The sequence below is a fragment of the Empidonax traillii genome, unplaced genomic scaffold (assembly GCF_003031625.1).
Source record: "Empidonax traillii isolate 1590-97213 ecotype Southwest subspecies unplaced genomic scaffold, ASM303162v1 scaffold964:size404437, whole genome shotgun sequence".
Classification (NCBI taxonomy): domain Eukaryota; kingdom Metazoa; phylum Chordata; class Aves; order Passeriformes; family Tyrannidae; genus Empidonax; species Empidonax traillii.
In genome coordinates, this window is record NW_020956157.1 from 187,890 (window position 1) to 199,098 (window position 11,209).

At 36.8% G+C, this 11,209-nt stretch overlaps 1 non-coding gene across 1 annotated transcript; it reads left to right on the plus strand.

Annotated features, from left to right (window-relative positions):
- The first annotated feature begins 9,603 nt into the window (after nucleotides 1-9,603).
- Nucleotides 9,604-9,676, plus strand: TRNAA-AGC. The gene has a single exon. It is a non-coding gene; the product is annotated as a tRNA-Ala (tRNA).
- The last annotated feature ends 1,533 nt before the right edge of the window (nucleotides 9,677-11,209 follow it).

Here is an 11,209-nt window from a genome sequence, read left to right on the forward strand (position 1 = left end):
ACTAACCAGAATAGTTCATCCCCTACAGCCCTGGAAGGAAGTATTGGTGATGTAGTCTATGGCAATTTATTAGCACTTAGAATCAGAGAATAACTTAAGATATGTAGGGAATAAAATATGCAATTAACTTTCAGCTTCAAACTACCACATTTCTATTTTTTTTTGGTTTACTGCACAGAATTATGTATGAATTCTCCATTAAACAAATAGAGTAAAAATAACTGTTGCTAGAAGCTCTGGGTTGACAGATAAACAGATTGTCCACATACAACACATAGTAAATCTAATATTCCTTGCTATAAAAATCCTACAAACATGTGTTTAAGTCCACCCAACATTTCTTGGAAGCATCAGACATACTGCAGAGGGATTTGATTAATTAAACGCAAATGCAGATGTCTGCACCTGAACTAGTCACCCCAGACTCCCTTTAAATTCAATAGAGAGAAATGAGAGTTTCTAGTGTGCAATTCATCTCGTCCTAAAGTACATGTCTAAAATAGATCAAATGAATTGCACATAAAAGTGCCTATTCTCTCCATTGACTATAAAGGAATACCAAGAAACTAGCCCTGCTGTAGGTGTCTACATCAGAGATATCTACAGTGTGACTGATTTTATCTTACCTGAGACATTTAAAGTATATGTGCCTACACTCTCATTTTAAGCAATAGAGACTAATCCAGCCAAACAAATGTAGGTGTCTGTCTTGGGAGGAGAAGAAAGCACTCCCCTAAATTTTGGTGAAATGATTAGCAACCTTGTGTTGGGTTGGATTTGTGCTAAGATAGAGGTATCTTTCCTTCCACACCCTACCCTGGGAGCTGTTCATTGTTAGCAAAGCAAAACAGCTCAGTCTGCTGCAGAGTAGCCCTGGGAGAATCATTCAGGCAGTTTCCAAAACAATCCATCAGTTGATCTCAACAGTTTCTACTGCTACAGATTGGCTCTTATCATGGGATTTATTTTTTTCTTACAGCCCTTAGGCTAGAATAGCAAAGCTACATATGAGTCAGCAGACACAGCTTGAGTACAAGATATGGACTTGAAATACGAGCTGTCCATCTTTGGGCAAGGGAGCCAATATAGAACAAAAGAAATACAAATTTCTTCCAAGTTCCAACTTTGTACTGAGACTTTTACTCTATCAGAAGAGGTAGGCTAAGGTGGAAGAAACCTGAAAGCCCATCTCCCCACAGGAAATTAATTTCTTCTTCAAAAATTGTGTTGCAAATCCTTAATCTAGTGTCATATTAATGCATGAACTAAGAAATCGATTCATTTGAAAAATCAGATGCTTGATTTCAAACTTCGAGATACTAGAAAATAATCAGTTCTTGAATAAGTGCAGTGGATGTCAGCAAAAAATGTTTGTTCCTTTTGACAGCATTTTATCTCCACTTCAATAGCTGATTTAACTTCAATCTGCTGTTATAAAATGTTTCAGCACTTTCTTAGTTTAAAGTATTGGAGTGTCAGTGCTTTGCAATTTATCCAGATTTTTCTGTAACATACAATTAAAACCCCAAGCAATTATAAAAGTGCAACATTTTCTGAAATTACTTTAAAAAATGCAAGAGTAATGCATGATTACATGTGGTAGAGGCGTATATAGTAAGATTAATAAGGGTAAAGGAGAAACTATTAGCAATATAATTGGTAAGAGTAAACTTATTTTTATTGGTAAATATTTGACATGTTTTATAAATCAAAGCACTTCTAATCATGACTGCTGGTCTACATATTTTTTGGGAGAGCTGAAGAATGTAAAATTTGATTAAATCATCTCTTCTTAATGTATGTGTTATTAGATGACAATAAATGTGTTGCCAAAAAAAAAAAGGAGAAATTATATTTCTCAATTTTTATATTAATTTACTATATTTATCCATGTCAATCTATAATGACAGTCAATATTTTCTTAACTTGTGTGGTGGGTTGACTCTGGTTGGAGGCCAGGTACCCATCAAAACTATTCTATCACCACCCCTCTCCATAAACCAGACAGGGAGAAAATAAAGTGAAAATCTCGTGGATGAGATAAGAACAGTGAGAGATCACTCACCAGTGACAATTTTGAGCAAAACAGACTTGTCTTTGAGAAGTCAGCTTAATTCATAACCAATCAAACCAGAATTGGATAAGACGAAACCAGACCAAATCTTAGAAACACCTTCCCGCAACCCTCCCTTCTTCCTGGGCTCAATTTCACTCCACTTTTCTCTCCCTCTCCCTGCGGCAGCTCAGAGGGATGGGGAATGGGAGCTATGGTCAGTTCATCACATGTTGTTTCAGACATTCCTTCCTTCTAGGGGGGACGAACCTTCACATTTTTCCATGCTCCAACAGGGGGTCCCTAGGGTAGGTGCCTAATTTTTCAGGTAGTGATTCGTGAAGAAGACAAGGATCAATTTAACAAAAAAAAAAAAAAAAAAAAAAAAAAAAAAAAAAAAAAAACAAAATGGATCATGAAACTTGTTCTTCTTCTGCTGGATAGAAAAATGTTGGCTGAAGAACCCAAGGAAGAAAGAGGTGTTTTTCTGTGTGAAGTTCCTATTTGTTCTTCTTCCCCTTTTAAAAAAAAAAATAAAATCTTTTGAAGAAAAACAGCATCAATATAGAGTAATTACACTGTCTTTAAATACCATATTTGAAACCAAGGAAGTACATAAACATATTTGTCAACATTTCTTGAAAAAATTGCAAGCTGCAGAAGATGTCCACATTTTACCTTGATTTTATCTATAGTTTGGTGATATAGCCATTTCATTATTTTCATGTTAACACTTACATGATACAGAAATACTGTATCTATGTGGAAGCTTAAGAAATCAGTATACTTAGGTGAACCAATTAATATATATTACATTGAAAGTTTCCTCTGCCTCTTAATGAAATGCATTAAAAATCATGAGTCAAAAACATGCTTTGAGCCATTTGAAGAGAGCTACAATGTACTTTCTTGGTCTTTTAACTAAGATTTGATTTTGAGAAAACTTGCAGAGGTGTCACAGGATTATTAAAAAGATTTGGTTTTCTGTAGAAATCTTTTTATATAAATTGGATACTTAGTGTCTTCATGAAGAATCAAATGGAACTGGAGTTGTACTGGTAAGATGCAGTCGATCTCTGCCCAGCTATGTTCATGAGATATAAAATAACATCTCTCTCCTAGGGTAGTCTAACCCACAAAAGGCCTCTCAAACCCCAAAATCTAGATCACACTGAAATTTCACATTTAGAGAAGGATCTCTATCAGAAGGATGCATGAATAGGAAAGTTTCTTCTTCATCTAAGACAAAGATTAAGTTAGAAAAATATTCCAGAGATCTTAAAAAAATATATATTAGTAGGTTCAGTCTTTCTGGAGAACTTTTGAATCAGTTGCTTGTTTAGTGAAAACAATTCTTTGAAAAAATGCACCAAGAGATAACAAAATAATCAAGGTTACAATATTTGTTTCACATGCTTTCCTCCTGTTTTGCTAGATGAAGTTAACGATGAGAGAACACTTAAAAATGCTTTTTAAAGGATAGAGACGCAAATGGTGATTTTCCTCTTTGATAACACATTATTAAGTTCTACATGAGATCACTTACAGTCAACTTTTACAAGTGCATAAAAAGGAATAAAACTAGCTAATTCACAAGACTGAACCAAATACACTTACAGTCAACATGTCATACTATTCTGGATTCTGCACGAAGCTTCTGTTTTTGCAAACAAAAAAAAGATTCATCTCCTTCAAGGGTGAAGCCTGATTATAATCTTCTGATCACTAACAGAAGACAATAATTTTCTTTACATCTGTACATTGCTCCTTAACTGGATTTTTTCTTCACATTCTTGATCAACAGCTACCTGTAAAACTCTTGTTCAACATGAGATCAACATCAGAGGAGACAAGTTCAGACTTTTATGTCCTTGCAACCTCAAAGAGATTAAAGATATATTCACTCTATAACAGTAAGGGGAATTGATTAGTCTGTTGGTATAGTAAATATTCTCTAACAGAAGTCTTTGATGAGGAAAACATTGGTCATGAAGAAGCAATCCACAAAATCCACAAATGACCAGATGAAATTACTGACCAATGTCTCCTTTCCTTCCCTGGCAACAAGACAAAACCTTTAGTCTATCAGAGGTCACCCTAGCATATTTTATTCAATACAAGTTTCAAATATATGCTTTATTGTGAGTGCAATACAACAAAGCCTAACAAGGTGTCAAGGAGTGCAGGTAGCTCAGGGTGCAGTTGCAGTGCAAGCTGCGGGTTGAGCTCAGGGTCTTGAGACTGAAGCAAGAGGCGATGTTAGCTGCCAACCCTTTCCACAAAGATTGGCACAGGGACCTGTGTCACTGGCCAGGTGTCTGAACATAGTGACACAGCAAGACCCGAGGGCTCAGGAGGAAGAGCTGAAACTTTCATGTGCTTGGACTGTGAGGGTATAAAAGCCAAGGAATTCCTTCCTTTGGAGTCTCTCCATGGTAGTACCCAGCTTGAGCTGCTTTTATGTTAGCGCACTGTGAATAAATTGATTTATGGAATGATACATCTGAGACTCTGATATGGGAACTCTGGGGTTGAACTGGTAAGGAAACCTGATCTGACTGCAAGAGAGTGGTGTGTGCAGGGACTCAAGAAGGGACCCATAGGTTCGCTGGAGCCACTCCCAGCAAAAGGGCTCCAATACCAGCAGTGAAAGTCTTTGGTGGTGAGACTGTGACTGCCAAAGTGCCTCCTGAAGGGTCGGATGGGAAAGTTTTCTTAACCAAGGCATCATGGACATGTGTCATAAAATGTGTATTTCCATACTACCCATTATAAGTGTGGCACAGGAAGCAGATTCCAACCTTGTGACCTTGGCGAAAGGTGACAGCAACTGAAAGGCTATTGCAGAAGATCCATACATGTCATGACATACACCAGTTGCCTTTGAGACATGCAGTCTTCTAGGAAGGACCACATAATGAAAATATTCCATAGAATCATGGAATAGCCTGGGGCTGAAGTATCATCTTGTCCAACTCCACATAAATGCCCCAAGAATCACCCCATGTGCATGACAGCATTGTCCAGATATTTCTTGAACTCTGTTAGGCTTGTTGCTGTGACTACTTCCCAGGGAGTCCGTTCCAGTGCCCAACCACTCTCTGGGTGAAGAATCTTGCTCTGAGCAATGTCAATGACATGACAGATAGAGCCCTTGAGGAGTGAGAAAACATATCCTGAAACTTCCCTGGGGCACACATACCAACAGAAACTCAAGTGCACACACTAAGCTCAAGGAGAGCTTAACCTCCACTGCTCTTTAAACTCATGTGGAAGATGAAAAGATCGTGTCTATCTGTCCATGTAGCATTGCAGAGAACAGCTCTGTCCTTAAAAAAAGTGTTATCTTGATAGGGTGAATTAATTCTGTCTTCTTTTTTTCAAGAGGAGAAAATGATCAAAACTTTACACATATTTTTGTGCTTTCATTTCTCTGAGCGAAGAAGTAAATGTGTTATGTAGCTGTGTTTCAAAAGAAGACCTTTAATCAGCAAAATGTTTCTGTGATTTTCAAAGCCTTTCTTATGACTGTCATAGTTTTCATATATTAATTTTTCAGGTTTAGGCTAATTTTGTCATACAATGTGAAAATGAAATAAGGGTTGATTTTGTTGTACAAAAAGGAAAAAGTAATTAAAAACTCTTATTTTGTAAATTTGATTCCCTTTCCAGCAGTAGGAGAATATACAGAGTATATTTTTAGTGATATAATAAAACTCATGTAACATTAGGCTAGACCTTAAAATAATAATAATTAATATTATTAATAATTATGATATTAATAATATTATCTACAGGTTAGAGAGAAAAGGGGAAATATGTTTAACATTCCAAAGGAAGTCCCAATTTTGTAAGCTTTCATTTCAGAGGAGTTACATTTGCTGATTAACTACATAGTGGGACAAGTCATATGCTACTATCAAAACTTAAATATACATAGAGCTTCATTACCTATCCCCCAGCTATCAATTTCCAGTCCCTGAGGAATACTGAAGTAGTAGCTAGCATTTGCTGAATTTCATTAGGAAAACACATTGCTGAGACTCAGTAGCCTGAGGATGCTCAGTAGACACATGCAATGGTTCTCAAACACCTTAAAATGAAATCGCTGGTTCTTTTGCCTTGTGAGTGAGCAACTGTTTGGTTTTTTTTCACCCTGAATTCTGGTTGTATTTTTCCCTCACTGCTTATTGCAGTTCTACTTCCCCAGCTACACAAATGAGATCCTCTGTTAATCCTTGAATTAGTTCCGGTAAACCTAATATATCCCTCCTTTAGTTCCTTATAAAATTCCCTGTTCTGATTATGACTGGAAAAATGCATTTTAAAAACAGTGATTGTTCCCTTTAATTAAAATCAAAGACATATGAAATCTCTTAGATTGCAATAAAAGGAAGGGAAGTGAAAGGAAGTGAAGGGAAGGGAAATGGAAAGGGAAACGGAAAGAGAACAGGAAAGGGAAAGTGTGTGATCATTATGATTATTTATTTGCATTACCATAATAATCAGTAGTCTAGTTATGGGTCATCTGCTTAATAAGATACTTCCATCAAAACTTAAAAAAAAAAAAAAAGACTCTGAAAGATGGAGAGCACACAAAACCCATGACACAGTAAAGAGGAAAGCATTGCCATCCTAAGAGCTCTCATTGGTTTTGAAACTCATCATGGAAAGGGGAGCTTTAAGAAACTTATAAAAAGAATAGTGTTGTGTATCTGCAGATGTTTTACTTTTGATTCTTCATTTTTGCTTTCAGTGTCTTGACACATTGTAAAAATATTCTGCTACTTTCCAGAAGCATCACTCATCCTTGAGGAGAGACTGATCATGGTTTACAAAATTATCTTCAAACTCAAATGTATATTTTCATCATTATGTATATTTTCTGAGATGTATATACTAAAGGAATTTGTTGAAAATCTATATGCAGATTTCTTTGAACTCCCTTTCTTTCAGTTTCATATTTTGGAAAGATCTTGAGTGTACTCACAGAAATTATAGGACTGTGAAAAGAAAAAAAAGATGACTAAGCTATGTTTTCTAACCCTTATTTGATGTTAAATCAAATATTGATATGCTATAATGAAAATGGGTTTTGTCTTTTCCTGAAGTTTCATTTCTATAAAATATATAATTAAGAACATTACTCTGTCACCAGCTGAATATTATAAAAGTTTCAGAACTGGACTCTCAGCAGTTTTCATGTTTCTAGAAGTTGATTGGTCACAATGTAAAAAATTGGTCTTCTACAATCTGGGTCAATTCACACCAAGATGAAGATACTTGAACCATTGTCATTTATCAGTTGAGAAAGAAATGCATCACAGAAAATATAGCTTTTCCTAGAGGAAAACAGGTGTAAATCAGTTAAAATGTTTGTCTGGAAACTGGCAGTTTATCACCTAGGTGATGATCCCTTTATATTTTTACTTTGTAGTGTGAAATATAAAACAATTTCAGATGACAGAAAGACAAAATACCATTTTTTTCCCCTGCTGAAATCTTTAACCTCCTGGAGATTACGATTCAGATATATTTTACATTTGAGATGAACATCAAGAAATCCCAAATCTCAGCAGCAAGGCATTAAATAGCAGCGTGTATTTGGCAGTGGCAGTTTGCCACTAAGTCACACACTGTGGAGGATTCTCCCTGTGCACAAGAAAAAGCAGCAAAACAGTTTGGAGATGTGGAACAGCTTGCACCCTGCGAAGGGGCACTTATCACACAAACAGTGTGATTTTCCAGCCCAATCTGTTAATTGTGCTCCTGCAACTTTCCAGGAGGCTCTGCCGGCACAGTGCTTAGATGTACAAAAGTGCTGCTGATCTCAACAACAGTGTCTGCGCTATCCCCATGCTCTCCAAGGGAAGATTGGATCAGATGCACAAACTGGGACAAATAGATACAGTTCTGCTGACTTCAGGGTGCTTTGCAGCTGAGGATCTGAGCTAATCTTCAAAATACATCCATCTCTGTGCAAATTTTTTTTCTTTTTTTTTGGCTGAGTTTCTCTTTTTATGCTAAGAGGTTATTCCCAAGAATGTGCTGTGTTTGGTCTTTTCTTTTTTCTTTTTTTTTTTTTTTATTCTTTTTTTAAGAGTGCTGTTCAATTCCAGCAAGTTTTTCAAAACCAGTAATAACTACAGCATAATCTATTCTATACTTTTTGAACAGAAAAACAGTTAGTGATTCCCAGTCATTCTCAACTGCTTGGCATATCTTTGACAAGCACAGAGCAGATTGAGACAAAGAGTATGAATCCAAATTCTATCCAGTCATTAGGTGTGGACTTCAATAAATCTGTTCTTCTTCAAACCTCTGAATGGTACTTCCTGCTAAAATGAAAGGGTTGGCTCTAGACCAGCTGCATTCCATTAGCTGTCAGTGTATTCTAAATTATTTTTCTCCACAAATAAAAAATATGTCTGACCAAAAATATATCTCATTTATTTTGGCCAACAGAAGTACTTAACTGGGCCTATACATTGGCCTGGATGACAGTGATAGAGCATTAGCATTCTGGCCTTCATCTTGCTTTTTGCCCTTATAATTCCCTAATTAAAATTAATGGTACCTGCAAGAAGGATAAAGAATATAAGAATAATTTTGGAAGGAAGAAATGTGCATTGATTCATTTCTTCATGAAGGACATTATCTGGCAAAGTAGCATCTGTCTCTTCATGAGCCAATATTTATTCAATTTTATGTTCTGATTAATTTAGTGGTATTTAGAGCTCAGTGATTTCTAAACTGGTGTTGTAAGACTGAAAAGCTTGCATGTATAAAACAGAACCATAAGGCTGAGCCCAGATTTTGCCTTCAGAAGTTAATAAAATTGGTAGGAGAATTGTATGAAGCAGTTTCTCAAAAGTACAAGTTAACAGATTTATCTATAACTCATTTAGCTGATGGGAGGACAAGCCAGCATTGTGTCATTAGTTGTGATCAGGGTAGCATGACTGAGATCAACAGAGTTCATTAGTAATGCTATTTAAGATCTTATATACTTCAGTGCTTGCATTTTCTTCAGTCTGAATTTAGCTCACAAGGTGGACTTTATCCCACTCACACTCAGACAGCTAAAAATTGGTATCTAGACTAAACATTCATGAAAAATCTTCATGCAATAAAGAGAAAAGCACCTTCAGAAATTCAGTCTAGGATATGACGATCTGTGTCCCAAAGTCACATATTTTCATCCACTGTCTGGTGAGAGAGCCAGGCAAATTTTGTACAAAACTTTATCCTGGCAAAAGCTGGGTGATATGAATCCAGCATGTAAGTTCCTTTAATGGTTGTCTTTATATAGGTAAAAGGTAGTTAAGGATGAGTTGAACGTGATAAAGGCTTTGTTCAGTAAACTGGTCTTACAGTAACTACCATTGCATGTCTCTTTATTATGTATAATTATTTTATGAACAAAGTCCATTCCTGATGAATGGGACTCTTCTGATATTTATTTCTCTGAGACTTTCATAATAAGATGATGACACAAGTATAGTAACAATATGATGGATATTTTTACATGAAAATGCTCCAGACAGGGAGGGGAATTAGCTCAAATGGTAGAGCGCTCGCTTAGCATGTGAGAGGTAGCGGGATCGATGCCCGCATTCTCCACAGTTTTTGGGGAATGAGAGGCTGGAGAGCAGCACCATGGAGAGGGACCTAGGGGTCCTGCACTGCAAGAAATTGAATATGAGTCAGCAGTGTGACCTGCCAGCCAGGAAGGGTAATCATGTCCTTTGCATCAGGTAAAGCATCACTGGCCTGTTGAGGGAGGGGATTGCCTCGCTCTGTTCTGCACTGGTGTGGCTTTACCTTTAGGCCCGTGAGCAGTTTTGGGCACCACAATAAAAGGATATAAAGTTATTAGAGACCGTCCAAAAGAGAGCTACAAAGATGGTGACAGGTCTTGAGAGGAAGTCGTGTGAGAAGTGGTTGAGGTCACTTTGTCTGTTCAGCCTGGAGAAGAGGAAACTGAGGGGAGACCTCATTGCAGTTACAACTTCCTCATGAGAGGAAGAGGAGGGGCAGGCAATGATCTCTTCTCTCTGGTGACCACTTACAGGACCAGAGAGGTCCAGATCTGAAGGTATGTCAGGAGTAGTCTAAGTTGGTGATTAGGAAAAGGTTTTTCTCCCAGAGGGTAGTTGGGCACTGGAACAGGTTCTCCAGGGCACTGGAACAGGCTTGTCACAGCACTAAGCCTGACAGAGTTCAAGAAGTGTTTAGACAATACTCTCAGGCACATGGTGTGACTCTTAGGGTTGTCCTATGCAGGACCAGGAGTTGTACTCAATGATTCTTGTGGTTGTTTGCCAGCTCAGGACATTCTATGATTCTATGGTTCACATAAAAAAGATGCAATACTGGTAGCATTGCAGGTGCTGTAGACATCATATTTTCTCTGGTTTAGGATCTCTCTCATTCATTTCTATTTTCAGGTGTTACTTATAACTCTTTCAAAAAGTCTAAATACAAGTAAGGTCTAATAAAAAAATGCAGACAGGAATATAAACACTTTATTACTGTAGAAGAAAACTGTTGCATGTTCTATGAATAGTTTCATAACAAATGTTATGTAGAGAACTCAATTCCATTTTCCCAAAGACCAACATTGTTAAATGCCTCTGAGGCCCACAAGATATGTGCATTTCAAAACTGAAGTATGATTTGCACGACGCCCCATGGTAGGTGATTCTGTTAATGTCATTGTTTTCCTGGTGAGTTTTTCACAAGGGAATGTATTAGAAATTTGATGGTACATAAATATTTATCTGAAATATAATGTGAAGAAAATTATATTTTTTTGTTTTGGTGGTTTTGTAATAGGTTTAGTTCACCTATGTGACTTCCAAAAATTTGTTTCACGGCTCAAGAAAGGAAATTATTCTTTCTTTCACTCAGACTTACAGTTGGAAAAAAAATTGGGATCCAAGCTTACATTATATTTTTTATTGATATGTATAGAATTTTCAAGGCAACAAAAAAGCCAATCTTAATTATCCAGAATAATGAATGACTATTAATATAGTAGGCAATCAGGTAATCCCAACTCTACATACTTCCATGAACTCTTATAGACCTCTTACAAATCCACTTGCCAGAATGTCAGCTCAAACGTGAGTGTCTGATGCAATAAAGATGCAT